This window comes from Protopterus annectens, chromosome 1.part0, assembly GCF_019279795.1.
Source record: "Protopterus annectens isolate FY-2018-M chromosome 1.part0, PAN1.0, whole genome shotgun sequence".
Classification (NCBI taxonomy): domain Eukaryota; kingdom Metazoa; phylum Chordata; order Ceratodontiformes; family Protopteridae; genus Protopterus; species Protopterus annectens.
This window is the reverse complement of record NC_056725.1, coordinates 391,377,663-391,404,948: the sequence shown is the minus strand read 5'-3', so window position 1 is coordinate 391,404,948 and position 27,286 is coordinate 391,377,663.

The following is a 27,286-nucleotide window of genomic DNA, read 5'->3' as shown; positions in this document are numbered from 1 at the left end:
TTTTATGTATTTATTTATTGTTCTTTTGCTATGGAATTCAACAAACTACATAGTATTAACATTTACTTCTTGAGGACCATAAAGCATACACTGACAATTTCAGAAATGGAGTCAGCATAGCAGTTTGTAGCATTTAAGTTGCATTGTGTCCACACAATGTGTTTTGGAATCAGATGGGCATGCGCAGAATCCATAATTATCCTATGCTGAACAGTTAAGTACTCACACAGCCTTCAGTGTGTCTTCTGAAATCGCTTCTGCAGCAGTTGCACTGAAGTCTTTTTTCAGTGTGCTGCGATGCCTGCAAATAGCTTCTGCAAACTTTACGGAATCTGGACCCAACATTCTTAGTTTAAGTAAGACTGCTTAAAAATAAACTATGTAAGACTGCTTAAATAGACTAACAATCTCACCCACTTACTAAATAGCTATATCCCATACAGCAAATGCCCTTGCAACTCTCTTAGCATTAGTGTTGGTTAAATTATAAAATCTTAAATTTTATTCACATAGGAACTTTAGCATATCATTAAATTAAATATTCAAATATATTTGCCAACTATATCTTAGGAAGACATAACTATCTTATCTTTTATTATACATCTCTCTTTACTAATGTCTATTAAGTATCTACCCTGATATTTAGTGTTCCCTCTGCCCCACATCTTTCAAAATGTAAAACTTGTTCTATTACTTTTTTAAATGTCTTTACAGCACAATATACAGAGTATCCCTGGTGTCTATTGGCCCCCATTCAATATTGCAAGATGTGCTCATGAGTTTGGGGGTATCAGAAAAATAAAAATAACAACTACAAGGGTGTTTTGATAAAGTCCTGTTCAACAGAGGACAAAAATACTCAACCTTTTTGTTTATTAAAATTTTTCATGCTTCAGAAGTCATCTCTAGTGTGAATATTTGAAGGAGTATGGAGGTATGAGAGCCCTCCACATACTCACATTCACACACACACACACACACACACACACACACACACACACACACACACACACACACACACACACACACACACACATAAATGCACATAGCCCCCACACCCATTCACACTCACCCATTAACCCATATACAAACACACATACACACATCCTTACCACTCTTAACCTACCTATCCCATAACTAACTCCCCACACATTGTGAAGTGTGAACCCAGGGAGACACTGACACACACACAGACACACAAACACCTTGCCACTAAACTCCCCAGTACCTCTAACAAGAAGTAATGGAATGTGACTTTTTAGCTGTGCACATTATGATGTTCACCCAGCTGAGATATCTTCCACAAATGAAAGATTCTCTGAATCACTTGACTGCATGAATTCCTTATCACAGGCATTTCTGAAGGGAAACCACATGGTTAATTACCACAGGAAGCTCTCCTGGAATGTCTCATTAACATTTGCAATAGGCCACAGACACAGTTTTACCATGGTGTTATGCCTCTTTGTGGTACATCACTCCATGAGGGCTGACTCTGAATAAGAAATGCTTATCGTGAGGTGTAAAATGGACTTACTGCTTGTGGTAGCCTTTATAAATATCACCCATTATATTTTTCATTTATATTTTCATATCTTTACAAACTCTTTTAATAAATAAAGTAGTTAAATGCCGATTACTGAATTAGCTTCTTTTTATCACATAATTCATGCTGCATACGTTTACTAGTATTTAAGCTATCAACCCCAAATAACTTTATAAAGTAAGTTAATATTTAAGTTTAAATTTATATGTTCTGTTTCACTATTGAACTTCCAAATCATATACTTTTATAGTTTTATTATAATTGATGCTTTATTGTTTCAATCATTAAATTGTTGCCTGCGATAAGCCATTTATGCAGCCAAGTGACTCAAATAATCTCTCATTTGTGGAAGATATCTCAGCTGGCCATCATAATGAGCATAGCTAAAAAGTCACATTCATTCCATTACTCCAGATAGCCCAAATATTCAATAACCATTTTATTGACACCATCCAAAAATTAATCAAGAACTCAACCTCAAAAACAAATTCTCTCTAGCATTACCTCTATAGACCCCATATTCCCCACAAATAATTCTCTAGTCAAGCCACTTTTTTCACTCCAACCTGTGCCAACATCCCTAGTTCAAAATTGCTAACCAAATTAAAACCCTGCTCACTCTCCGCTGATAACTTACCACCAGAATACTTACAACTAGCAGCCAAAGCTAAAGCTTACCCAGTTAGCATTCTTTTCAATCACTCTATCACTGAATCATATGTGCCCCAACTTCATAGGCTCATAGATTAGTACTAGGCTAACTGCCCTTGTGAGCCATTTTAAGCCTAGCCAATTATCCCTTGTGAGACTCCAACCCTGCACCTTGTGTTTGTAAGGCAAACACCTTAACCATTAGGCCACCCTCTCAACCCTAAAAGGTTGCTGCTCTCAAAGGAGATCACACACAAACACACACATTTGTCAAGTGCAGGATTCAAGCCTCTGCCTAACTACTTTATGATACTAGAGGAGTACGCATTTACACAACGCACTATACAGATTCCTGTGGAAAAAATCCGCTATTACCCATCTTCATAAAGGAGGTAATGCCCACTACCTCTCAGACTACTGACCCATGTCCATTCTCTCCCCACTATCAAAATTCCTGGAAAAATGCATTAAAACCCAACTACTCAACCACCTCATCAACAATAACCTCCTATCTCCCACTCAGCATGGCTTCTGGCCTGGCCATAGTACAACCTCAGTTGTACTCTCCTTTACTGATATAGTGAATAAAGTTCTTGATGCTAGCTTATCCACTTCTGTACTCCTGCTAGACCTTTCAAAAGCTTTCAACACAGTATTGCACCCTAAGCTTTTGCGATACCTAGAGAAACTTGGTTCCTCTCAAAGTGCAATAACCTGGTTTTCCTCTTACCTAAACAACAGACAGTAATCAGTTAGATGGCAAAACCAACAATCAGACTACCTAGCAAACAACACAGGTGTCCCACAAGGATCCATTTTAGGACCACCACTCTTCAATATATTCATTAATGATCTAAATAAAGCCTCCCATCAAAGCATAGTAATTCAATATACAAATGATTCAGCTATCATGTCATCCTCCAATAATTTCTCTAACCTCCAGAAAATCACCTAAGATGCCTTCTCCTCTATAGAAACCTAGCTGAACGACTCTCAATTAATGCTTAACCGCCAAAAACTAAAATGTTATTATTCTCATCAAAACCTCCAACTACAGAATTCAAGATTCTCTTCCATGACAAAACTGAAATCGAACAGGTACAATACGCAAAACGTCTAGGAATTACTATCGACAATACACTCTCCTTTGAACAACACATACTCAACACAGTAAAGAAAATCCACTTCAATTTCAGCAAATTATATCGACACAAACAATACCTTAATAAACAAACTAAGATCAGACTAATTAACACTTTGATTATTCCATCCCTTATGTATGGGAGCCCCATTTTCACAAACCTCCATACATTCCTCAGCAGTAAGCTACAACAATGCTACTATAAGATAGCAAAATTCTCCTCTAACTTGTCTTATTACTCACACCACTTCAACACTATCTTAAACCTGTCTTGGCTAGAATTTCACCACTATCTCCAGTTTACTTTAACTATTGCCCATAAATTAATTTTCCAACCCGATAGCTGCCCCACTCTCCAATCCATCTTACACACATATACCGTACTCGAATCCTTCACTCTTCACAGAGAACCCTTCTAAGCATAGCTAAACCTAAAAAGAAAGCAGGACAATGCCTATATTCCTATAACACAGCTAAACTACGGAATACCCTCCCCTCTTCTATTACCCAACTAGGCTCCCTAAAGGCCTTTAAAGCTGCACTGAAAACCTACTTTTTACAAAATCCAAGCTGTACATGTGAAATACAGTGTAAGTCCCCTTAACCCCAAAATTTATTTTACCATGAATCCTGCCCTCTACCACCTCTGATTTCAATTTACTGGATCGCTGACTGGACTTACTTTATTATTTGTCCATTACATATGCACCTATTCTCTACAGTATAATTTGCCTGTGTATGGTGCTTGTATGTTAACTTGTATAACATTTGTTTGCAATATTTTGTTCTGTAATATTGGTTTGTTTTAACTGTGGAGCCTTTTTCCCCAGATCTGTAATTTAATTGTATGATATTTTGTTTTTTTGATATCTTGTTTTGCTATATTTGTATGTTTTAACTGTGGAACGTTTCTCCCTGGGCCTCCACTGAAAATGGATTTTTACCCAGTGGACTTTCCTGGTCAACAAATGTCAATAAATAAATAATTCTAATGTGGGAGTAGTGTAAGAGGTGCCGGGGAGTTTAGTGGCAAGGTGTGAGTGTGTGTGTGCGTGTGTGTGTGTGTGTGTGTGTGTGTGTGTGTGTGTGTGTGGGTGTGTGCGTGTGTGCGTGTGTGCGTGTGTGTGTGTGTGTGTGTGTGTGTGTGTGTGTGTGTGTGTGTGTGTGGGTGTGTGTGTGTGTGTGTGTGTGTGTGTGTGTGTGTGTGTGTGTGTGTGTGTGTGTGTGTGTGTGTGTGTGTGTGTGTGTGTGTGTGTGTGTGTGTGTGTGTTTGTGTGTGTGTGTGTGTGTGTGTGTGTGTGTGTGTGTGTGTGTGTGTGTGTGTGTGGGTGTGTGTGTGTGTGTGTGTGTGTGTGTGTGTGTGTGTGTGTGTGTGTGTGTGTGTGTGTGTGTGTGTTTGTGTGTGTACTTGCTGCTTCCCTGCCTACCTTTGCAAAGTTAGACATCTGTAGTGCTATATTCACTTATATTTATACAAACATGCTGCTAAAGTGCTGCATTTGTCCACTAGATCAAGAAGCTTATTTTCTTTCTTCCACCCCTCCCCCCTCAAAAAAGAAAGAGGAAAGAAATACACAAATAACTCATATATTTTTCACCTAACTCCATCTGGCATCATAAGCTCGAGCCACTACGGTTGCTTTCCACTCAGTGAAAGAAACAGAATGCATTCAAATGTTCAACTCACATACATTCTCTATTTGTATCACCCTAACAAAGTCATTATTGATGCCAATAGCTCAAGCTGCTATCTTTTCATTTGATTCAAAAGCAAATTGTAAACATGCATTGTGAGTTTCTGTGTCCATTTCCCATTGTATTGGGAACACTGTAGATGAGAAAAATTAAAAAATGTATGTACATTATATATTTACCAAATAATTTGAAAAGAAATCCAAACTTCATTTTCTTAATAATGTTAGTGCTGAAAATAAATGCACCTCAAAATAAGTTAAAAGTCTTAACTAAAGTGCTTCATTTATGCAGCTGGTATATCTATAGCTACAGATATATATATATTTGTGTGTGTGTGAATATATAAAGCACATTTTCTTAAAAGCATATCTGATATGTGATTTAAATGATTTTTTTAGTTTTATCTCAGTATATTCTAAAAGTAATACATATGCCTACCATAGTGTTGTTCAGCAGTAAACAATGTAAATTAAGGAAAGTGAAAACAGACATTTATATTACTGCATGTGTAATTCACATAAACAAACTATTTGTACCTAAGTTTTTTAGAGGTAACCTGTCTTCCAAAAGAAGAAGCTGCCCAGTGCATATATTTTGTCATTTTGCAGATATTGCTATATTGTACTAAGAAATTGCTTCTTTTAATAAATGTTTCTGGTCCTTCTGGTAGAAACGTTTTAATCATTCCAGGAAAGAACAAATGAACCCTTATATATTTTTTCTTTAGTTATTTGGTAAAGGAAGGCAAGCTTTTCTTTTTTTTTCCACAACCTTGGTAAAATAATCATCGTGATGTAGAGATCCTACCACTATCAACCAATATGTGATAACCCTCCAACTCTGGGCCAGTAATCAATGAGACTTAATCCTCACCACTGGCACCAGTAGGGGACGTTCGCTGGGAGGATAACAGGTATACACACAGTATCTCCAGATGCACCTGTCTGCATCAAGCACAATCTGCATCAAGCACACTTGCTTTTAAGAGCACACAGGGGACACAGTCAGTCAGGGGGCTGGTTCTTCTCTCTCTGTCTTTCTACAGATCCCCAATGAACACACACACACACACACACACACAAACACACCTGGGAAAGGCTGACACAGGTTTACTAGCTATGCCCCCTTTGCCCAGACTATAAGGTAGTTATCACGGCCACCAGAACCCCTCACCAGCCACTTTAGGGCCCTTAATAAAGAATGTCCAACTTTACTGTGCAATATTAATACAAATGGTAGTCTGACCAAGACCAAGGCTATTAGGAGTGGCCCACACAGTGTCACCAAATAAATATGCAAATACTCTCAAAACTTAAATATCTCTATAAAGATCAGCCACACTGAAAGATTTAAATAAATTGAATAATAAATAATAAAAGAACAAGAAAATACTAAGTATATATTCACAGTTACATCAGAGGTGAAAATAACAGGAAATATTTAAAATAACATTGAAGGACAGGCTCAGACAAATAAAAAAAAACAATATCTAAACTAAGCTTCACTATATTTCTGACTGAATCTAAGATAATTATTATTTCCTACTTACTTAATAGAGCAAGGTAGGTGATGTGGCGAATGGCCCTTCTTGTTGTCAGGCCCAAGACAGAATACAGAATGTTCTATCTCACTAAGAGACTTCTCAAAATAATATATAAAATATTCCTTCTGGGAAGCTTGCAGAATGACATCACTTCTGGTCATTTGACTTCTAGTTTCCAAGCAAACCCCCATTGATAGATGCTGGCAGGATTTAGCACCTATCTGTAAAATACACACACAAGGGCTTTTACTCAGATCTGTGGCAGGTGCTGGAAGTCATAAAACAATTTCATACCTCCATGCTTCCAGAGTAGTAATTAGTTCACCCCAAAGACAATACAGAAATCTTCCTAGTACAGACTTTGTGTCTCTAGCTGCACTGAAACCCAGGGGCAGCTCATGCTATAGGACTGCAGGACTGCAACCCCCCCCCCAGCTGTAGAACAAAACAAAATAAAAATGGAAAGAAAACAAAGCAAAATAAAAAAAAAAATTTCTCACGTCCCAGAACTCGCGCATGCGTGATTCACAGATTGAGAACTCCAGACTGCTTTGTCAGCAGTTGGGATAGGAGGAAAGGCCATCTCTGCCCTGTAACCCAAAAGTGTGTGTGTGGTGACAACCACAAAGAATGGAAAATGTCCACAGGCTGGAGCCTGCTCTCATGGGGAAACCCTCCCCAGGAAGACATTACTGGAGCCTGCATGGGACTATAGATGGATTTGTGGGGACTGCTTGGCACAGGTAGAGAACTGAAATGTAAGGTGTGCGTGTGTGTGTGTGTGTGTGTGCTATATGGTGGGTAGAGAACAGGCTTGAACCCTGTACCTTGGGCACCAGGTGGCAAGAGCCTGCATTCCCTACCCACCACCATTTGTAAAACATTTGCAGAATTTTCCCTCATACTTGTTCTGTTTCTCATAAAATCTGTGGTTTCCATATTACAGAGTCAGTAGTGCATTGGTGCAGATTCTTGGCTGGGGTGCCTTCTGTGTGGAGTCTGTATGTCCTCCCTGTGTTTGTGTAGGTTTTTTCTGGGTTCTGTTCCTCATAAAATCTGTGATTTCTGTATTTTTGTGTCCTTGCAAAGTCTTTAGTGCATTGGTGCAGTGGTCGCATTGTTGCCTGACAGCTACAGGTTCTCTGGTTTGATTCTTGGCTGGCCGTGCCTTCTGTGTGGAGTCTGCATGTCCTCCCTGTGTTTGTGTGGATTTCCTGTGGGTGTTCTGGTGTCCTTCCATCTTACAAAGGCATGTGTCTGTCTGGAGGGTTTCTCCCTGGGCCTCTGCTGAAAATTGACTTTTGTTCCAAGTCAGACTTTCCTGGTTAACAATGTTAAATAAAAATGACAAGCATTCGAATTTCAGACGTCATATTCTTCAGAAAGTACATGGTAACAACAAAAGCTTTTATTCTAGCAATTTTCTAAGTTTATAAGATGGATATTTTAAATTTGTCCCTATTTTTGGGACTGTATTCCCCCATTATTGGCTTCATCCAGGTTTTTTATGCTAAGGTTGAGAGCTATGGTAAGAACTGAATTCACTGCATATGTTTGGGGGCTGTATTCCCCCATTACTGGCTTTGTCTGGGTGTTTTTGCTAAGAGGTTGACAGCTATGGTGAGAAATTAATTCACTAAATGGTAGCCATTTAAGTTTCAGTCTTTCTCACTTTCACAAAACAGCTGATTTAGCATAGTGGTATGTTGCTCTGACTGTTTTGCACAGGGTCCTGGGTTCAAGTTTTGCAGTGAAATGTGTGGTGGTAACACAGCATTTTATTCTAGCAACTTTCCAACATTATGCAAGCAATGTTTAACATGTGTCCCTCGTTTTTGGGCTTTTGTCCCCCACCCCAAAACATTTTGGCTTTTTCCAGATTTCTTGTGCTGCAAAGTTTAGAGATACAGCTGAGTGAATAGATTTTACAAGGAGTTGAGAGCTGCAGGGGAGCAAACGTTTAGTGCTGCTTATGCTGAGTCTTCTCGCATTGTTAATAGTAAAACAGGTAGTGTACTTGCTTTTGCTGTAGAAGGCTGTGGGTTCTACTCCCACAATAGATAGATGCATTGCTGATACTGTACTATGTTACAAAGGGGTGGATGCCGCACTCCTTTTTGGTGAAGATACCTAGTAACTATGAACCTGTTATCAGTTTGCCACCCATTCCCTATTGCAATATTACTAGCGTATCATTTGTTTAGTGTAAAACAGGCAATGTATTCCTCAAGGGCAACAGGCACATTATTCGTAGATGAAACAATGAAATATAAAGTTGTTTGCTAGCAGCAACCTCTTCATTAGTTACAGATCTCTTTAATGTGGAATTATTTATATGACTCTTACTTCTTCAGAGATTGTGCATATGTACTGATACTGGTGGACTGTAGAAGCTTGAGTAGACTTTTATAATGGAAATGTTCTGAATTCGGCAGTTTTGTCATTATTAGTGCATGCATTTTGTTTCATTGTTTACAGTAAAAATGTTCAAAACAAATTTAAAACACCCTCTAAAACTGCACTGTATTGTACAAGGAATATAATTTAATACAATCAGGAAGGTATATGAAAGACCATGTGTATGTTTTGTGTGCAAGGGGCCTGTGATTTGAAAACAACCCAAACCCAAAGTTAAATCTCCCACTGGCAAAATGTATTTTCTTTGAATGTGGGTTTCAATGCTGTTTCAATGAATGTGAGTTTCAAGGGCAGAAAAGTTTTAATGCTAAGTCTGTTTTCGTTGCGAGACTGCATTGCTTTGTTTAGCAGATATCTATTAGTGTTTGCACTGTAAAATGCAAAATAAAACTTTCAAATGAAGTCTAAATCATCGCAGAAGTAAAGCAGTATACGCATTAGTGTTTATGGTAAATGGGGTGAAATAGCCAAGTAATGGTTCATTGGAAAGGCTGCAGGGGGGAGGCTCCATTCAACCATGATTTTGTGAGGGGGGAAGGGAGGCAAACTCAAAGACAGTCCCAGCTGAACTATACCTCTCAACTGTCCAGATTTTTGCAGAATGAATAGATTTTTGCTTCTTTCTTTTGGTTTGTTCCTCATACAATTTGTGATTTTCTGGCAAATCATTTAGGAATGAAGTCACTAAATAACGACAGACACTGAGCTTTAGACTTCATAACCTTCAGAAAAATGCATGATAAAGCAAGACCTGTTATTTTATCAACTGTCTCAGTTTATACAAGAGAAATTTTTAGTACTGTTAATATGTTCCCCCAATATATTTGCCCTTGTCCAGATTTCCTGCATTATCAGGTTGAGAGGTATATGCAAATAAATTGCTTTATAGAATTAGGCATATCCAAACATCTCAACTGTCCCCGATTTTGGCTCAAAATGTTGCTCTTCCCCTAATAACCCCTCCGCAAAATGGCAATTTTGAAAGAAAACATGGAGGGTTTAGATTAATAAATAACTAATAATCAGAGTTATACATTACTTTTATTTCAGAAATGCATGCAGATTCTTTTATTTTGTCAGCTGCTCAAGTTAGCAGTACTAATATTAAAAAAGTGCCCCTTCTTTGACAGGTTCCCAGCTGTATTGTTTGGCTATTTTATATTTTTGCATCAAATTTCTGGTCTGTTTTTCATGAAATTGTGTTTTTTGGCAAATTAGTGGCAAATCATTAAAGACTGAAGTTAGAAAATAATGATAGACATTTCACTTTCAGATTTCATACCCTTCAGAAAATTTATACTAATGCAAGACCTTCCATTATCTTTCTAAGTTTATAAGAGCAATATTTAAAAATTGTCCTTTTTTGGGCCTTTGTCCCATTTCTGTGTATTGCTTTGGCCAGATTTCTTGCTCTGAGGTTGAAAGGTATGACAAATGTGTCAGAGCCATCACAGTCAGCCAGAGACATTTCAAATTGTGACATACTTGTTGCACCCCACTCCCCCATGTAGTGACTCTGGATGTGTCCAAGCAAGGCAAGGAGCAGTTATGCAGTGCAAATGTGCAGAGTATCCCCCCATCCAAGGTAGACACAAGTACTACAGTGGCTTTTCATCTGTCCTTGATTTTGCAGAATGTTCTGGTTTCTGTCATATTTTATACTGTTGATTTATGTGTTTAAGTAGCAATGCTTTAATGACCATCACAGAAGCTTGTCTGAGATTGTAAGATGCAAGTAAGTTTTAATAAACATACTGTTAAAGAACTGCCAACATTGAAAGCCCTTCTGTTGTTGCCATGCAGAGAATACTTACATAACTAGATAACGTATAAGCCTTGGGTATTGAAATGCATATGCCAGTATTTGTAATAAAGGGCAGGATTCCATTATTTTAAGAAGCTCATTACATTTGTTGGAGACTTACAGTCATCTGTGCAGGCTTTACCTGCAAGCTAAACAGAATGCCAATCTATCGTGTGTGGTCCATAACCTGTGCAGTAATCCTTTAAGCAATGTATGTTGAGCTTGTTTCTTGTTTGCTTTTCATTTTTTACTTTGATCATGTTTTCCCCATTAAACAAGTAGATAATTGTTGGCAGGCATCAGGTCTTTTTTGAATAAGAAACATTTTTACTAGTGGTGGTATCACAGAGATTGCTACTTTCAGCATGTTACTTGGTACTTTAATAAAGCTGAATATAAATTATAATTAGAACTGCAGTGCAAGGAGAAGTGGTTTGAGTTGAGTGCTGCTTGTTTTTCTTATACTTGATTTTGGCTGGCATTCCAGTAGTGTATTTAAAAAGTAATTTATTTTTTCATGCCTCACAGCCTTTTTGTTTCCATGTAGATATTAAGTAAGCTGTCATGCAGCCAATGCATTGAATGTTTTTTTTCTTCTACACTTCATTTTGTCTTGACTGGACTCTCATAATGATGGTTTGCCACCCAGGGCAGCGTATTAAATTAAAGTTACAGTTTTTGTGGTTTTGAGCATAGCTTCTCACCTTCCTAGTTGGCCACACCCATTCCCATTGACCCCACCCATTCAGCTGTCTCCTGCAGCCCCCCTTTGATTTGAAGTCACCGGCCGCCACTGCTGTAACCTGTGAGACAGCATATTTATACCCTATCCTGTAAAGTAATTCAATTTCAGATACATTTTAAAGTTTGCTGGACTGAGGTTAACCTTCCAATTTCCTCTGTTGAAACATATACATTTAAACAGTTACAATAGTGCATGTGCATTTCTGTTCTCTCCAGTAGGGCACACTATGGATACATTTCAAATACAAGCACTTTACAAATACCTTTTCAACACAAACATTTATACAAATCAGTTTGATATACACATGACATACAGTTCTAATACATTTGTAACACAAGCATCTTGTATAAATCAGTTTGGTATTCACAAATGACATACAATTATTTACAAAATTCCATACAGCTCTGCTGGCAGACCTCTTATCTTTACAATATCTAATAGTATTTTCTTATATTTTAGCTAAAGGATTCAATCAGACAGTTTGTACAACAAGATCTGTGTCGATATTAGAGATAAAATTTACCACAGTGGGGCATGGAGGAGATCATTTTGTTGTTGCAGTTGTTGTAGTTGATTGGCATAGGTAAAGATTAGGTAGAGCTCCATAAGCTCTCTCTGTACCATAAGAAAAAGCTTCAGGATGTTTCAAACTTTTATACAATAAGAAAGTTCATCATGTTGCCTCCTTCCAAGTATTTTGGAATAAGTTCATAGAAGAATATGAGGTTAACTGCCTGAAGTTACTCTTTAAGCCTAGCCACGTTATCTTATTAGGTTTTCAAAATACCGTTACCATGATTTTTATTCCTATACTTCCCATTTATGAATTAATGTTTCTGGGGTCATAATGTTGAGTAGTAAAGGGGACTATGCTGCAGGAGAGGGCATTTATGAGCTACATCTCTCCATTAGTAGCACAGAGGGCAGTTTTGGGGGTAAATTTCATATTCCCTTCAGTTGATCTAAGTTGTCTACGAATAGGGACAGGGATGAGCTTTGTTTTACATAGATGAGGAGTCTGTTCCAAAAATCTACCAGTTCACCTGTCTCTTCAATCCATTTGTTTATGTTGCAGAGGAGGTTAAAACTATGTCCTGTATTATGCATCATGTATCTGTATATGTCTACGTTTCTTAATGCTTTTGGAGCTTTCCCCAAGATCTCTGTTGAAAATGAGACTTACTACCCAGTCAGACTTTCCCAGTAACAAAAGACAATAAATAAATGAATACATAAATAAGTCCTTGTGGTTGTTCTTAGCTTGGGGGGCTATTTTTACCTCAAACCTGGCCTTGGTGGTTTTAATTACACTCCTGAGTTGTTCAATTTATTTATTGATGGGATTTCAAAGATTCTGGGTGTTACACTTCTTATATTTTTTTACTACAGTTTTCTGCCTTTTGCTATAAAGCTTATTAATATTTTGGTTTCACCAGGAAGATTTGTTTTTAGGGTTCACCCTGGATACAGCTGCTGCTATGCAGTTGTTCACATGTTTATATAAGTTAGCAATGTAAATTTCTATATGAGCAGTACAGTCTCCTGGGTTTGGGAGTGATTTGAAACTTGCCAGAGTATCACTTACAAGTATGACATTTGCCTTTGTGAAATCTCTAAAAAGTCCTAGAGATGGGGAGATCTAAATTTTTGGTTTTTATTTCATTGGAGACTGCTTTGTGGTTGGACCTGATGAGCAAGAATGTTATGCAACAGATGGAGCATAATTCCCCCATACTTATAAGGACAAAGTCAAGGAAGTTATTGTCCTTAGTGTGTATTCTTCCTAGTTGGTCAAGACAGCTTGTGTTAACATAGTCCAGGAATCTCTGGGCTTGCACACTGTTGGTTGTATACATTTCCCAGAATACTGCTGGGTAGTTAAAGTCACACAGGAAGATGGTATTGCGTTTAATGCTGAGTGACTCTAAATCATACAAATAGGCCATAATGCATTCCTAGGTCATAGATGGGAATCTATAGCTTGCCAAGATATGGTATGGGACTTTGCTTATGGTAAGTTGGATATGGACAGGCCTAAGCAAGTTATATTGTTTGACCAGCCTTGAGGTTTATTGTGTTTAATGTAAATTGAAATTCCTCCACCTTTTGTTTCCTCCTTTGCAGCAGATAGTCTAAATGTGTAGAAGGAATTATAGCCTTGCACAGTCAAGTTGATCTCTATAGCTTTAAACTATGTTTCAGTAACTGCAAATAAGTCTATATCATCTGGGAGAGGAGAGCTTAGATGGAATAGAGTTTCTTGTTTAGACTCCTGGCATTGAACAGTAATAGCTTTGAATGAGCCTGGGTAGTTTTAGCTACGTTAGAAGGTTTATCAGTTTGGCAATGCTGAAAAAAGGCACTGTAGAGCTGGAAAAGATTTTAGTCAATATTCAAGCACTAGGGATAGGTGCAGACCATCTCTGGCAAAGCAGTGTGGCCTGTCAAACATTTCCTCATAGGCAGACAAATATTGCACCCCTTTCAAATGACACCACAAACAAAGTCAATTATTAAAGTGAATTATTTTTTGCTCCTGTGGAGGCATCATCCTTGGGGAAGGTAGGATGCTTCTCAATGCTAAGCTCATACTGTACTTCCCATATGGCTGCACACTGATCAACAGCTTCATTTCAGCTCCCCAGTGTAAAAAAAAAAAAAGAAACTGAGACATAGCTCCTAGTAACCCTGGCAGATTTAGTAAATTCAGTTACACAACCTAGATGCAAGCAAAGGAGAAACTTAGAGCATATGAAAGAAAATCAACTAGAAAAGATGAAGAGAAAATACTGACAGGGCATAATCATGCATATGCACCGCAAAAAAAGTAGTTCAAGCTCCAGCTTTGGTGGAAGACATGGCTTCTAGTAATCTAGAGGAAAAAATAAATCAAATGTGCTCAGAGCTGATTAAAATAAACAAAACACTGAAGGAGCATTCAACTCAAATAACAAAAGACTGGAAAAATGGAAAAAAAAACTTTAAACAGCTATTCAGATGAACTGATAAAACTGCAAAAATAAGAGGCTGAAACTAAGAAAAGGCTCGCTGAGTATGAGACTGCTAAAAAACAGCTGTTTCAAAAAGTGGCAGTGTTAGATGCCAGATCGTACAGAGGAAACTTGAGATTTTCAGATGTAACAGAGGAATAGACTGCATTAATTTTATGAAAGCACAAATAAGCAACTGAACTGGCATTCCACAGCAAGATTTGTTAACTGAAAGGGCACATCATATGAATGCCCCAAACCTGATTATGAGAAAGCAGCCAATACCGGTATTAGAAAAAAGCAACCATACCAGCAGAAAGAGTTGATCCTTACAAAACTGTGGCAGAAGGACAAAGTATTAAACATTGGATTTGATAAAGTGTTTGTAGAAAACAATTATTCACTGTGCAAAAAACAAGTAAAGTTATCCCAGCTATTAGTGAATGTTGAGAAGCAGATTTGAGATTCAAGCTGTTATATTCAGCTTGTGATAATATGGGCAAGTGCTGGCATAGCCAGCTGGAGCTTTGTAAAGAATGATATGTCCGTTGAACATCTAACTGATTTATACAAGATGCTTGTGTTACAAACGTATTAGAACTGTATATCATCTGTATATCAAACTGATTTTGTACAGATGCGTGTGCTGAAAATGCATTTGTGAGCTTTGCTTGTGTTGAAATGTATCAACAGTGCACCATGCTGAAATGAAAAGAAATGTACATGTATTATTGAGGCTGAATGAAATGTACATTTTAATACAGGATACTGGCATAGAAGAGGTTAACTATAAGAAAAATAAGGGAATGTAAATGAACTGTTAAATCATTAAAAGGCACATCACAGTGCTGAGTAGCACCAGAGATGCTGAGTCTGGGGAAGAGTCTTTGTCCATTAGCACAGTGAAAAGAGGAGAGGCCCTAGGCACTGCCATAAACATTTGGATGTGTGTTGTGGCCATCTGTGCTAACTTCCTGTCTCAGCTTCAAAGGGGAATACTGTGAAAATCTAGAGTCAGAAGACTAGATGAGGTCATTATATTTTAGATATTGCAAAGAGAAATCTCAGACTATTGAGTATCCTGTTTGGGAAGCCTGACTAGAATGACCCTCACCCATAGCATCTTGCCTTGTGGTAGTAAGTAACTTAACTAGGGAGCAGTAATTCTTTTAGATTCATACAGGAATATAGTGAAGCATAGTTTAGATATTGCTTTTCTTTATCTGCCTGAGTCTGTCCATCAATGTTCCTTTCAATATTTCTTGTGATCTGAACTCTGTGGTTTACTGTGACTATATATTCAGCATTTTAATGTACTTGTATTATTTATTATTAAATATATTTAAAACGTTTATTGTGGCAGGTCCTTGTGGGAAGCATCTAGCCTTTGAGACTACTTATATTTATTTGGAGACACTGTGTGAGCCACTCCAGAAGGCCTGGCCATCTTGCTGAACTACTACCATTTGTATTAGTATTAATATTGCACAGTATAATTGGATACCCTATTACTAGCTTTATAGTAACTGACTGGTGGCAGTTTTAACTACCTTATAGTCTGGGAAAACTTTGCAGAGTGGGTAATCTGTGCCAACCTTTCCAGAGTGTGTGTGTGTGTGTGTGTGTGTGTGTGTGTGTGTGTGTGTGTGTGTGTGTGTGTGTGTGTGTGTGTGTGTGTGTGTGTAAAAATTTAATTTTAAAGAGTGTGTGTGTGTGTGTGTGTGTGTGTGTGTGTGTGTGTGTGTGTGTGTGTGTGTGTGTGTGTGTGTGTGTGTGAGAGAGAGCTACTTGGGGCAGGGACATGAAGCACTGGGTTTACAGAGAGGGTACTGGATGACGTGGCTTGGACAATTGGCTGAAGATCTAACCCTACAGCTGTACCAGTGCGGAGTCTTACTGGGGACCTGGAGGGGAGACAGATATAGAGACATCCAGACCCTATGCTGAGTGCATTCCCTATGTGCTCTTAAGGGAAATTGTACTTGATGCAGAGAGGTGTGCATCTGGAAATATTGAATGTATCCATCAGTATGCCAAGTGCACATCCCTCTCCAGTGTCAGTGGTGAGGATTCAGGCTCCTTGATTATTTGCCCAGAGTGGGGATTTCACATATTGATGGCCATCACATACTGGTAGCAGTGGCGGGCAAAATGTTTATTGCTGGCAGTAGAGGGATCATCACATGCTCACACATTGTTGAACAGTGGTGTGGATATCAAACTCCTGTAGAGTGTAAGCAGTGGTCTCTAAAAAGGTGTTTGTACTTTCAAGCAGCCACATGATACACATTCAGAGTTTCATATCATAATAGTTTGATTTTTTATTTATTTATTTTTTGTTTATTCAGTTAGTCAGGGAGAACAGGGAAGGATGTTAGCAGACGATTATGGCAAGGTGACAACTTGACAAGGAACCAGCTGGGTGAGATGTGCCAAGCAAAGAACTGGGGCATGCCAGTCTGACTAAAGGAGAAATGATTGCAGCCTTGATCATAGCTACACCACACACCAGCAACCAGGAGGATAACCATTCTGTGGATGGGGACTTGAGCTCTCAGAAACAGGACAGTTCAACTTTTCCTTAGGGGACTTAAAAATCTGTCTGGAGTTAAAGAGATATGAACTAATGCCAAAAGGTTGGAATTACAATCAGCAGAGTGAATGTGGCATTGGAGGCTGAAAAAGAGAGAGACTGAGACATCTGGAAGTTGAAGAAAATGAAAGGCAGAGGCAACATGAAAAGGAGATGCTGACTCTTCACCAGGGTCCTTGAGGTAATGGGGAAGGGAGTAACTGTACCTCAGAAGCAATAAAGGCCAGTAAGCTTCTTCCTCAGTACCAAGAAGGTAATACTTTTGAAAGTTTTATTCATATGTTTGAAAGATTATGTAAACAGTATAATGTTGACCTAGGGCTCTTGGTACAGTTTCTCAGCCCTTACTCCATTTTAAAGCTGTATGTGTTGTTTCTAAATTGTCTAATAATGACTGTTTAAACTGTAAAAAAATGAAGGACTGTTTATTACAATGTTTTAAGTCAACACCTGAAGCTTGTAGAAAAAAGTTTCTTGAGCATAGATGCAAGGCAGATGAAAATGTTTGTAATTATATTGCTGAACTAAGCACTTATTTTCATAGGTGAGTGAGTGAGTGTCAGGTCACCACTTTTCAAGGGCTGGCAGACCTTTTGGTGAGGGAACAAGCCATTAGCACTTTGCCTGAGGACATGAGAATCTTACTGGCAGACAGGGAATGCAACTGTACAGATGAGTTGGGGAAAAAAGGAGACCTATACCTAGCAAGTATAGTATCATTGTACAGGAAAGGGTTATCCAGTGCTGCACATGGATATTGAGGATCCCATGGTGGGTGGCCTAAACCAACCCAACAGAGTCTGCCAGTAGCACGGGAAGCCACTAATTCAGGTACATGGCCAAAATCAAGGGTTAATTATTCTAAATTAACCAGTGGGGCCATGTAGCATATTGATGTCTGATTTCACAACACAAACTACAAAATAATCCAAAATACTGCTACAGCAATGACATTCAGCAGAAAAGCTAGTCAGTCCTTCGATAAACTTTATTTCAATAAAAATAAGCACTTTCTTTCACTTAAACCATATGTGAACATCTTCAGACTCTTCACCCACAGTAACAGCTCTGTTTAAAAAGACTCAAGTAGAATGATGCAATCATTACATCACTTCCTCAAGTGTCTTAAAGGTCCAGCCACCATTTTCTTTAAAACCTTTTTTTAAACATTTTAAATATAAAACAAAGACAAGCACAAGACCAAACTACCTTATTATTTAAATAACTTGTTTTAAACCCAAAGGTAGTTAACACTTGCATAAAATATTACCTATAAAGCCTTTAATGCTAAATATGTTTCATACTGCAACGGTCATTCAACCCTGGATAAAAATAAGCATTAAAAATTAGTTGCCATACTAATTCTTCCTTTTGCAAATAAAGTTACCATGGGCCTCGCCTTACCTTTACTGAGACATGATCAATGACAAAATATTTAAAAAAATGGTGCTTATTCATATTCACATGTTTAGCTAAGGTGTTAGACAAATTCATTTTTTAATACTATATTCTAATTCATAGATGCAATATTTAAGTTTGCGCTCAGTTTTTCCAGCATAAAATCTGAGGCACTTCTGGCACTGTGCTAAATAGACAACTTGTTTAGATTTACAGTTAAAAATATCCTTAATATGGTAGGTAGCATCCCATACCTGAAATGTGGACCCCTCCTAAATAAACTTACAATATGAGCAGGCTCCACATTTTATCATACCTGACCTTTCTCTTAGTGAACCTGTTATTTTTTCTTTTCTAAAAAAGCTTTCAGGTTCTGGCCCTCCAATATACTAATGGAGGAATCTCCTGGAATTTGTCACGTGTTTCCACATTGTCATATACCAATGTCCAATTCTTGTTAAAAATGGACCTCAGGACCTGGCTATTGGTGTTAAAGGTGGCCCTACACTGACCATCTCAAAAAACTCTAGCTTTACTCCGTAGCATATTGCCTACTCCGAGGTGATCTCTGCCTAACATACAAAGCTATGTCAAACCCAGAGCTGTTGGACATGCTACACCTAAAGAAATCCCACTCGCTCTGAGCTACAAACTCTAGGGACCTAAACCTTGTCACCACAATAAACAGGACATGCTGGAGGGATAGATTCCTGTCCCAGAGACTTCCCATACTCTGGAACAGGCTACCCATCTATGTCAAGCAAAGTTCTTCATTTGTACTCTTCAAGAAAAATCTTGATGAGTGGATGGGAAATAGGAAATACACCCAGGGGATCACTTCTGTGTCTCTGCTCAACAGTGGCACAGGAAAATAACTTTCTTGGGTGGCATAAGCCAGGGAACCTTGTTGGCTAGGCTTACAGAGGCCCTTGGGCCGATAGCCTAGTAGCTACCTATGAACCTATGACCACTGGGTGCTCTTCTCTGTGGAAACCTGGCTAAGTAAAGCCCCCACTCCATGGTATGAAGCATCCACCTGCACAACACATTCTTTGCTATAATCTGGACTGGCTAAAACTGGGTCTTCCCAAAGCTTCTTTAAGCTTCTGGAATGCTTGCTCACATGCTGGGGTCCACACTACCTTATCTGGCCTGTTTTTCCTTGTCAGGTCTGTGAGGGGAGTAGCTACGGTAGTATAATTGGGGACAAACTTTCTATAGTACCCTGCTGTCCCTAAGAATGACCTCACCTGCTTTTTGGTATCAGGGGCAGGCCATGCCTGAATGGCTTCCACTTTGGCAGGTTCTGGTCTGATCTTACCACCCCTCTAACTCTATATCCCAGGTAGGAGACCTGTGCCAAATTTACCTAACACTTACTGGGCTTAAGGGTCAACCCTGCCTTCTGAAGTCTGCCCAATACCTCCCTGACATGCTGAAGGTGCTCTTGCCAGGAATAGCTGTAGATGGCAATATCATCCAGGTAACCAATGGCATTATCTCCTGCTCCTGCTAGGATATGATCTACCAGCCTCTGGAAAGTTGCTGGGGCATTTTTCATCCCAAAGGGCATCTTTGTGAACCAATACAAGCCGAAAGGTGTCACAAAGGCTGACCTCTCTCTGCGTTGGGAGTCAAGGGCACCTGCTAGTAGCCCTTGGCAAGACCAATAGTGGTCAGACACTTAGCACCACCCAGCTGCTCTAAGGCTTCATCTGTCCTAGGCATGGCGTAAGCATCTGTCTCTGTGTGACCATTACTTTCCTTTAGTCCACACAAAACCTGGTGCTGACATCCTTCTTTAGTACCAGCACCACTGGGGAGGCCCAGGGACTGCTGGACTCCTGGATTACTTCCAGTTCCAACATCTCCTGTATCTCCTTCCTCAGAGTCTGTCTGACTCAGAAGGCCAATGTATAGGTCTGTGGGGCCCTGTACCCACATGGGGCTGCAGCAGGGGGTGCACCCTGGTTTCCCAGTGAGCATGTCCCCAGACTCCTGTAACACTGCTCAGATTTCTCAAACTTGGGTAGGGGATAGCTGCTAGGACATTGCTATCCCTTCCACTGAGGTGTCAGTCAAAGCTTCACTGAGGAGATCAATCACTAGATCCCCATCAGATTCCTACTGCCATGCACTGAAAATACTCAGCACAAGGGCTTCTCTATCATGGTAAGGCTTCAATATGTTAACATGGTACAGTTTGCACCCCTGCCTCCTGCCTAGCTGTTCTACCATGTAGTTAACATCACTGACCTACCTTACCACCTTGAAGGATCCCTCCCAAGCTGCCTGTAGTTTAACATGTCTGACAGGAATAAGAGCCATCACTGCTGTCCCACAGCATACTATCTGGCTCAAGCATTCCTGTCATACCAGATCTTTTTCTGCTGCTGCGCTTCTGCCAGCTTCTCATGGGTCAAGCCCATGAGCTCCCTAAGCCTTCCCATGAGGATTAGGACATATGCTAGAGCAGACTCCTTGAGGGATTTGTACTCACCCTCCCACTCATCATGAATCAAATTTAAAGGCCCCCTTCACCCTATGCCCATACAGCAACTCCAAGGCAGAAAAACCTGTGTATTTCTGGGGCATCTCTCTGTAAGCAGACAATAGATGAGGTAAACATCTGTCCCACTCCCTCTTAAACTGGTCTGCAAATGCCCATAGCATGGTCTTTAGTGTAGAGTTTAACCTCTCCACAAGACCATTAGTCTGGGTGGTGGTAGGGGGTATTCTTTAGTTGCTTCACCCAACAATGCTCCGTCAGACAAGCCAGCAGGTCTCACATGAAATTGGCACCTCTGTCAGTCAGTATTTCTCTCGGGAAACCTACCCTGCTGAAAATCTCTAACAAAGCATTTGCCACCTTCTCTGCCTCAGTGGAGGACAGAGCCACTGCCTCAGGGTATCTAGTAGCATAATCTACTACCACCAGGATATACTTTTTCCCTGTGGAACTTGGGGTACTCAGAGGCCCTACAATATCCATAGCTACCCTCTGAAATTACTTCTCTATCACAGACAAAGGCATCAAAGGAGTTTTGACCTTGTCTCCTGCTTTGCTTACTTTTTGGCACTAGTTACAGGTCTTGCAGTACCCTGTTACATCCATGGCAATCCAAGATCAATAAATGTTTTGCATAATACTTCTCTTTGTATTTTTGTGAGTTTATTTGTGAGGATTCAGTGTTCATACATCCAAGCACGCATATCCCATACACTTTTAAGGTTAGAGGTGATTGCATGTCCAGAGACCTTGTCTATTTAGCTGTCTGCCTTGTTTGCTCGTCGTTTTACATTGGTAAGACGAATAGATGTTTGAGAGATCGTGTACGGGAACATCAGTACAATATTAGGATTAAGAATTGCACCAATGCATTAGCCAAGCATGTTATGGACACCGATTGCACACATACATTCAGTTTTAGGATTGTAGAAAAGATAAATGTTACTAGTAGAGGTGGTGATATCTGGGCCATTACTGAGAGTAGAGAATGCTTGGATTTTGAAGCTGAGGTCAGACACGGTCCCTGGGTTAAATGCGAAGGTCTCTCTCAGACCTTTTTAAGGATGAGGAGATTGAAAGCTAAATAAAGTTTATACTTAATGTTTTTATGATATTAGTTAGAATTATATAAATATGTAGTTTGATTTTAGTATGTTTTTTAACCTGTTGTGCCATGCAAATATTTATGCAAATATGTATGTAGTAGATTTTATTGATTGAGTTGGTTGCTAAGGAATGAACTTGCTGTTAACAAGCTTAATTGATTGTTTTTCCGCCTTTTTAGTATTTAAGACTCATTGATTTTGTACTTTGTAGTGAGTCTGATGAAACCGCAAGGTGAAAGCGCTAACTCTGGTACCTGCTGTAATAAAAGAAACGGATTTTTAACTTGGACGTAAATCTCTTTTTTGGACTAGCTGTGCTGACTGGAGGTTGATGAGATTTATAAGTGATATTTTATTTTATTACCTTTTAGAGCTGTGTTTCGCCCTAATCCTTTGTTACACTTCTCTTTGTATGCTTTATTCCCATATGACCTGCAAAAGGAATGTCATGGGCTACCGCTAGAAGTGCCAGATGTTAGGCTTTAGGCACTACCAACTGCTGTATTACCTCACCCTCTAGCCCTCGCTAGGAGTCCTCTCTCTGTACAGTACAGTAACCCTTTGTTCCAGTACACAGGCTCCTCTTTTCCTTGAGTATCAGGTGCCTTCCTAGCTACCTCCCTCAAGCATGAGAGCTGAGCCAATCTCAACTCTATCTTTGTGACCCTTCCCAGCTCCCCTCCCACAGGAAGTCTAGTATCCTCTGACAGTGGTGCCTCACTGTCAGCCTGGGTACTGCTACTCAACTCTGCCCTTGAAGTCACTCTGTCTAAGGGAACATCAGTACCTACCAACAGCTGTGGATCACCTTCAGGATCACTGCTACAGGGTATCTCCCTCCCTGAAATAGCCACCTCACTTGCCCTGGCTTCAGGTGTGGGGTTTGTCTGAGTTTCCCCCAGGCTGCCAGCCCCACATGCCTGTCTCTAAGCCTGACTACATGCACAAGAGGTTCTGCATTATCAAATTCATTCCCTAGTAAGACATCTGCAGTTATATCCTCAAACACACCTACTTGCTTGCTTCCTTTTCAACCCTCCCATTCAAGGTGAACTCTCGCCAAAGGTATTTGTAATGGGGTCCCCCCTAAAGCTCTGATTGGAGTGGACTGTCCAAAAAAGTACTGCTCTTCTTTAACCACTTCAGGCCTCACAATGGTTATGTAAGAGGCTGTGTCTCTCTTAGCAGCAGTCTGTCTTCCATCCACTAAGTTAGGATACAAACTTTGGTGATAGTTTGGCACCCTTGCTGTCCCTAGGCAACTTACCACTGGCATACTGTTTTCCCACTTGCTGTCTCCTCTATCTTTTGTTCCCCACCTTGCTTCCATGGACATATGTATGTTACATGGCCCCACCAGTTACATTTAAAACATCTAACCCTTGATCCTGGCCTTGTACCTGAACTAGTTGGTTCCCCTGTTACTGGTGGACTCTGTTGGGTTGGTTAAAGCTGCCCACCATGGGTACCCTTATATCCATGTGCAGCAGTGGCTATCCCCTTCTTGTGAGTGATACCCTGCCTGCTAAGCCGAGATCCTCTTTTTTCCCCAGCTCATCTGCAAAGTTACACTCCAAGTCTGCATAACAGATTCTATGTCCTCAGGCAAAGTGCTAAGGGCTTGTTCCCTCACCAAAAGGTCTGCCACCATTTTAAAAGTGTTGACCTGACACTCACTCACCCACCTAAGAAAATAACTGCTTAACTCAGCAATATAATCACATATGCTTTCATCTGCCTTGCATCTATGCTCATGAAACTTTTCTCTGTAAGCTTCAGCTGTTAACTTAAAACATTCCAATAAACATTGTTTAACTTTAATTACAATCTGTATCAAAGAATTTAGAAACAGCAGTTACAGCTTTACCATGGAATAAGAGGGTCAGGATCTATATGCACAGTCCAGGTTAACATTATACAGTTCACATACTCTTGCAAATATATGAATAAATCTATCAAAATTATTACCCTCTGTAAACTGTGGAAGAAATTTACTAACATCTATTGGTTCTGGGATATATTTATTCCCTTCCCCATTACATCCATGACCCTGTTGAAGGGTCAGCATCTCCTCTCATGTTGCCACTGTTTCTCATTTTCTGAGGGCTGCATATCCCCATCACCAGACTGGTTATCCTCCTGGTTGCTTGTCTGGGGTACAGCTGTGACTAAGGCTGAAATAATTTCCTCTTTAGTCAGGTTGGCATGCACCAGTCCTTTGTCTTCCACACCTTGGCCAATTGGTCCTTTGTCAGCTTGTCATAATCCTCTGCTGACATCTTTGTCTGATTTTCCCTGACTAAACTAACAAAAATAAATAAATAAAACTATTGTGAAAATGAAACTGTGTATGTTTAACTTGTGGCTACTGAGAATAAACACACCTTCAATGACAACTGCCTAAATGCTACAAAAGTTCAATTAATATCCACACCACTGCTCACCAATATGTGACGCCCTCCTCTGGGACAGTAATCAAGAAGCCTCAATCCTCACCTCTGACACTGGTGATGGATGTTCACTTGGAACAAAAAATAGATACACACAGTATTTCCAGATGCAGCTGTCTGCACCAAGCACAAGTTTTCCTTAAGAGCACACAGGGAACACACTCAGTCATGGGGTTGGGTTTCTCGCTCTATCTCCAGGCCCCACTGACACAGTTATAGAGTTGAGTCCTCACCTGAGGGTTCCAAGCCAAGTCCTCCACCACCCTCTATGTGAAACTAGTGTTGTGTTTCCCTGCTCCAAGTAGCTGACACACACACTCTTTGAGATTTGATTTACACACACACACACACACACACACACACACACACACACACACACACACACACACACACACCTGGGAAAGGCTGGCACAGATTTGCCAGCTATGCCCCCTCTGCCTAGACTATAAAGTAGATACTGCCATCAGAACACTCAAAAGCCAGCTACTGTAAGGCTCTTACAATGGTACCCAATTGAACCGAGTAAAATTAATACTAATACAATTGGTAGTGTTTGACCAATGTGGGAGGGCTTTCAGGAGTAGCCACAGTGTCACCAAATAAATATAAATACTCCCAAAGGTTAAAATATTCTCTGAAAGACCAACCACAATGAAAAGTTTAAACATATTTAATAACAAATAAGTTTAACCTCTCCACAAGACCATTAGTCTGGGGGTGGTAGGAGGTGTTCTTTAATTGCTTCACCCCACAGTGCTCCCAAAGACAAGCCAGTAGGTCTGATAAAAAAAAAATGGCATCTCTGTCAGTCAGTATTTCTCTTGGAAAACCTACCCTGCTTTAAATCTCTAGCAAAACATTTGCCACCTTATCTGTCTCACTGGAGGACAGAGCCACCACTTCAGGGAATCTAGTAGCATAATCTACTACCACCAGTATATAGTTTTTCCCTGTGAAACTTATGGTACTCAGAGGCCCCACAATATCAATAGCTACCCTCTGAAATGGCTCCTGTATCACAGGCAAAGGCATCAAAGGAGCTTTGACCCTGTCTCCTGCCTTGCCTAATTTTTGGCGCTATTTCCAGGTCCTTCAGTACCGTGTTCCATCCGTGGAAATCCCAGGCCAATAGAAATTCTGCACAATATGTATCTTGGTACACTTTATGCCCATATGACCTGTAAAAGGAATGTCATGGGCTATGGCTAGGAGTGCCAGACTGTAGACTCTGGGCACTACCAACTACTATATTACCTCACCTTCTAGCCCTCCTTCAGGGGTTCACTCTCTAGCCATTAACCCTTTGTTCTAGAATCCCAGTATACTGAAAATCAGGTGCCTCCATAGCTACCTCCCTTAAGCCTTGTAATGTAGGGTCTGAGAGCTGAGCCTGTCTCAACTCCCTCTTTGTAACCCTTCCCAGCTCCCCTTCCACAGGAAGTCTGGCATCCTCTGACAGTGGTGCCTCACCTTCAGCCTGGGTACTACTACTCACCTCTGCCCTTGCCGTCACTCTGTCCAAGGGAACATCAGTGCCCTCCAGCAGCTGCAGCTCACCTTCAGTCTCACTGTTTCAGGGTAACTCCCTTCCTGAAATAGCCAAATCACTGGTCCTGGCTTCAGGAGTGCAGTCTGTCTGTGTCTGTCCCAGGCTACCAGACCCACATGCCTGTCTCCAAGTCTGACTGAGTGTCAGTGCATGAACACAAGGTACTGCATTATCACAATCATTCCCCATCAGTACATCTGCAGGGATATCCTCAAACACACCTACTTGCTTGCTTCCAGTTCCACCCTCACAATCAAGGTGAACACTAGCCAAATGCATTTGGAATGGGATCCCTACTAAAGCTCTGACTGGAGTGAACTGCCCAAGCAAGTACTGCTCTGGTTTAACCACTGCAGGCTTCCCAATGGTTATATATCAGAGGCTGTGTCTCTCTTGGCAGTAGCCTGTTTCCCATCCAACAAGATTGGATATAAACTCTGCTGGTAGTCTAGTACCCCTGTTATCTCCAGACAACTTACCACTGTTATTCTGCTATTCCCACTTGCTGGCTCTCCCCACCTTTTGTTCCCTACCTTGCCTCAGTGGACATCTATATGCTACAAAATAATCCAAAATACTGCTACAGGTCCAGAGAGCAATGACATTCAGCAGAAAAGCTAGTCAGTCCTTCAATAAACTTTACTTGAATAAAAATAAGCGGTTTTGTTCACTTAAACCATATGTGAACCTCTTCAGACTCTTTGCCCACAGTAACAGCTCTGTTTAAAAAAGACTCAAGTACAATGATGTAATCATTACATCACTTCCTCAAGTGTCTTAAAGGTCCAGCCACCCTTTTATTTAAAACATTTTTTTAAAAAACATTTTAAATATAAAACAAAGACAAGTACAAGACCAAACTATCTTATTATTTAAATAACTTGTTTTAACCCCAAAGGTAGTTAACACTTACTTAAAATATTACCTATATAGTCAAAGCTTTTAATGCTAAAATAGGTTTCATATTGCAACAGTCATTCAACCTTGGATAAAAATAAGCATTAAAAATTAGTTGCCATACTCTTTCTTTTGCAAATAAAGTTCCCATGGCCCTCCCCTCACCTTTACTGGGACATGATCAATGACAAAATATTTAAAAAAAATGTTACTCATTCATATTCACATGTTTAGCTAAGGCATTAGATAAC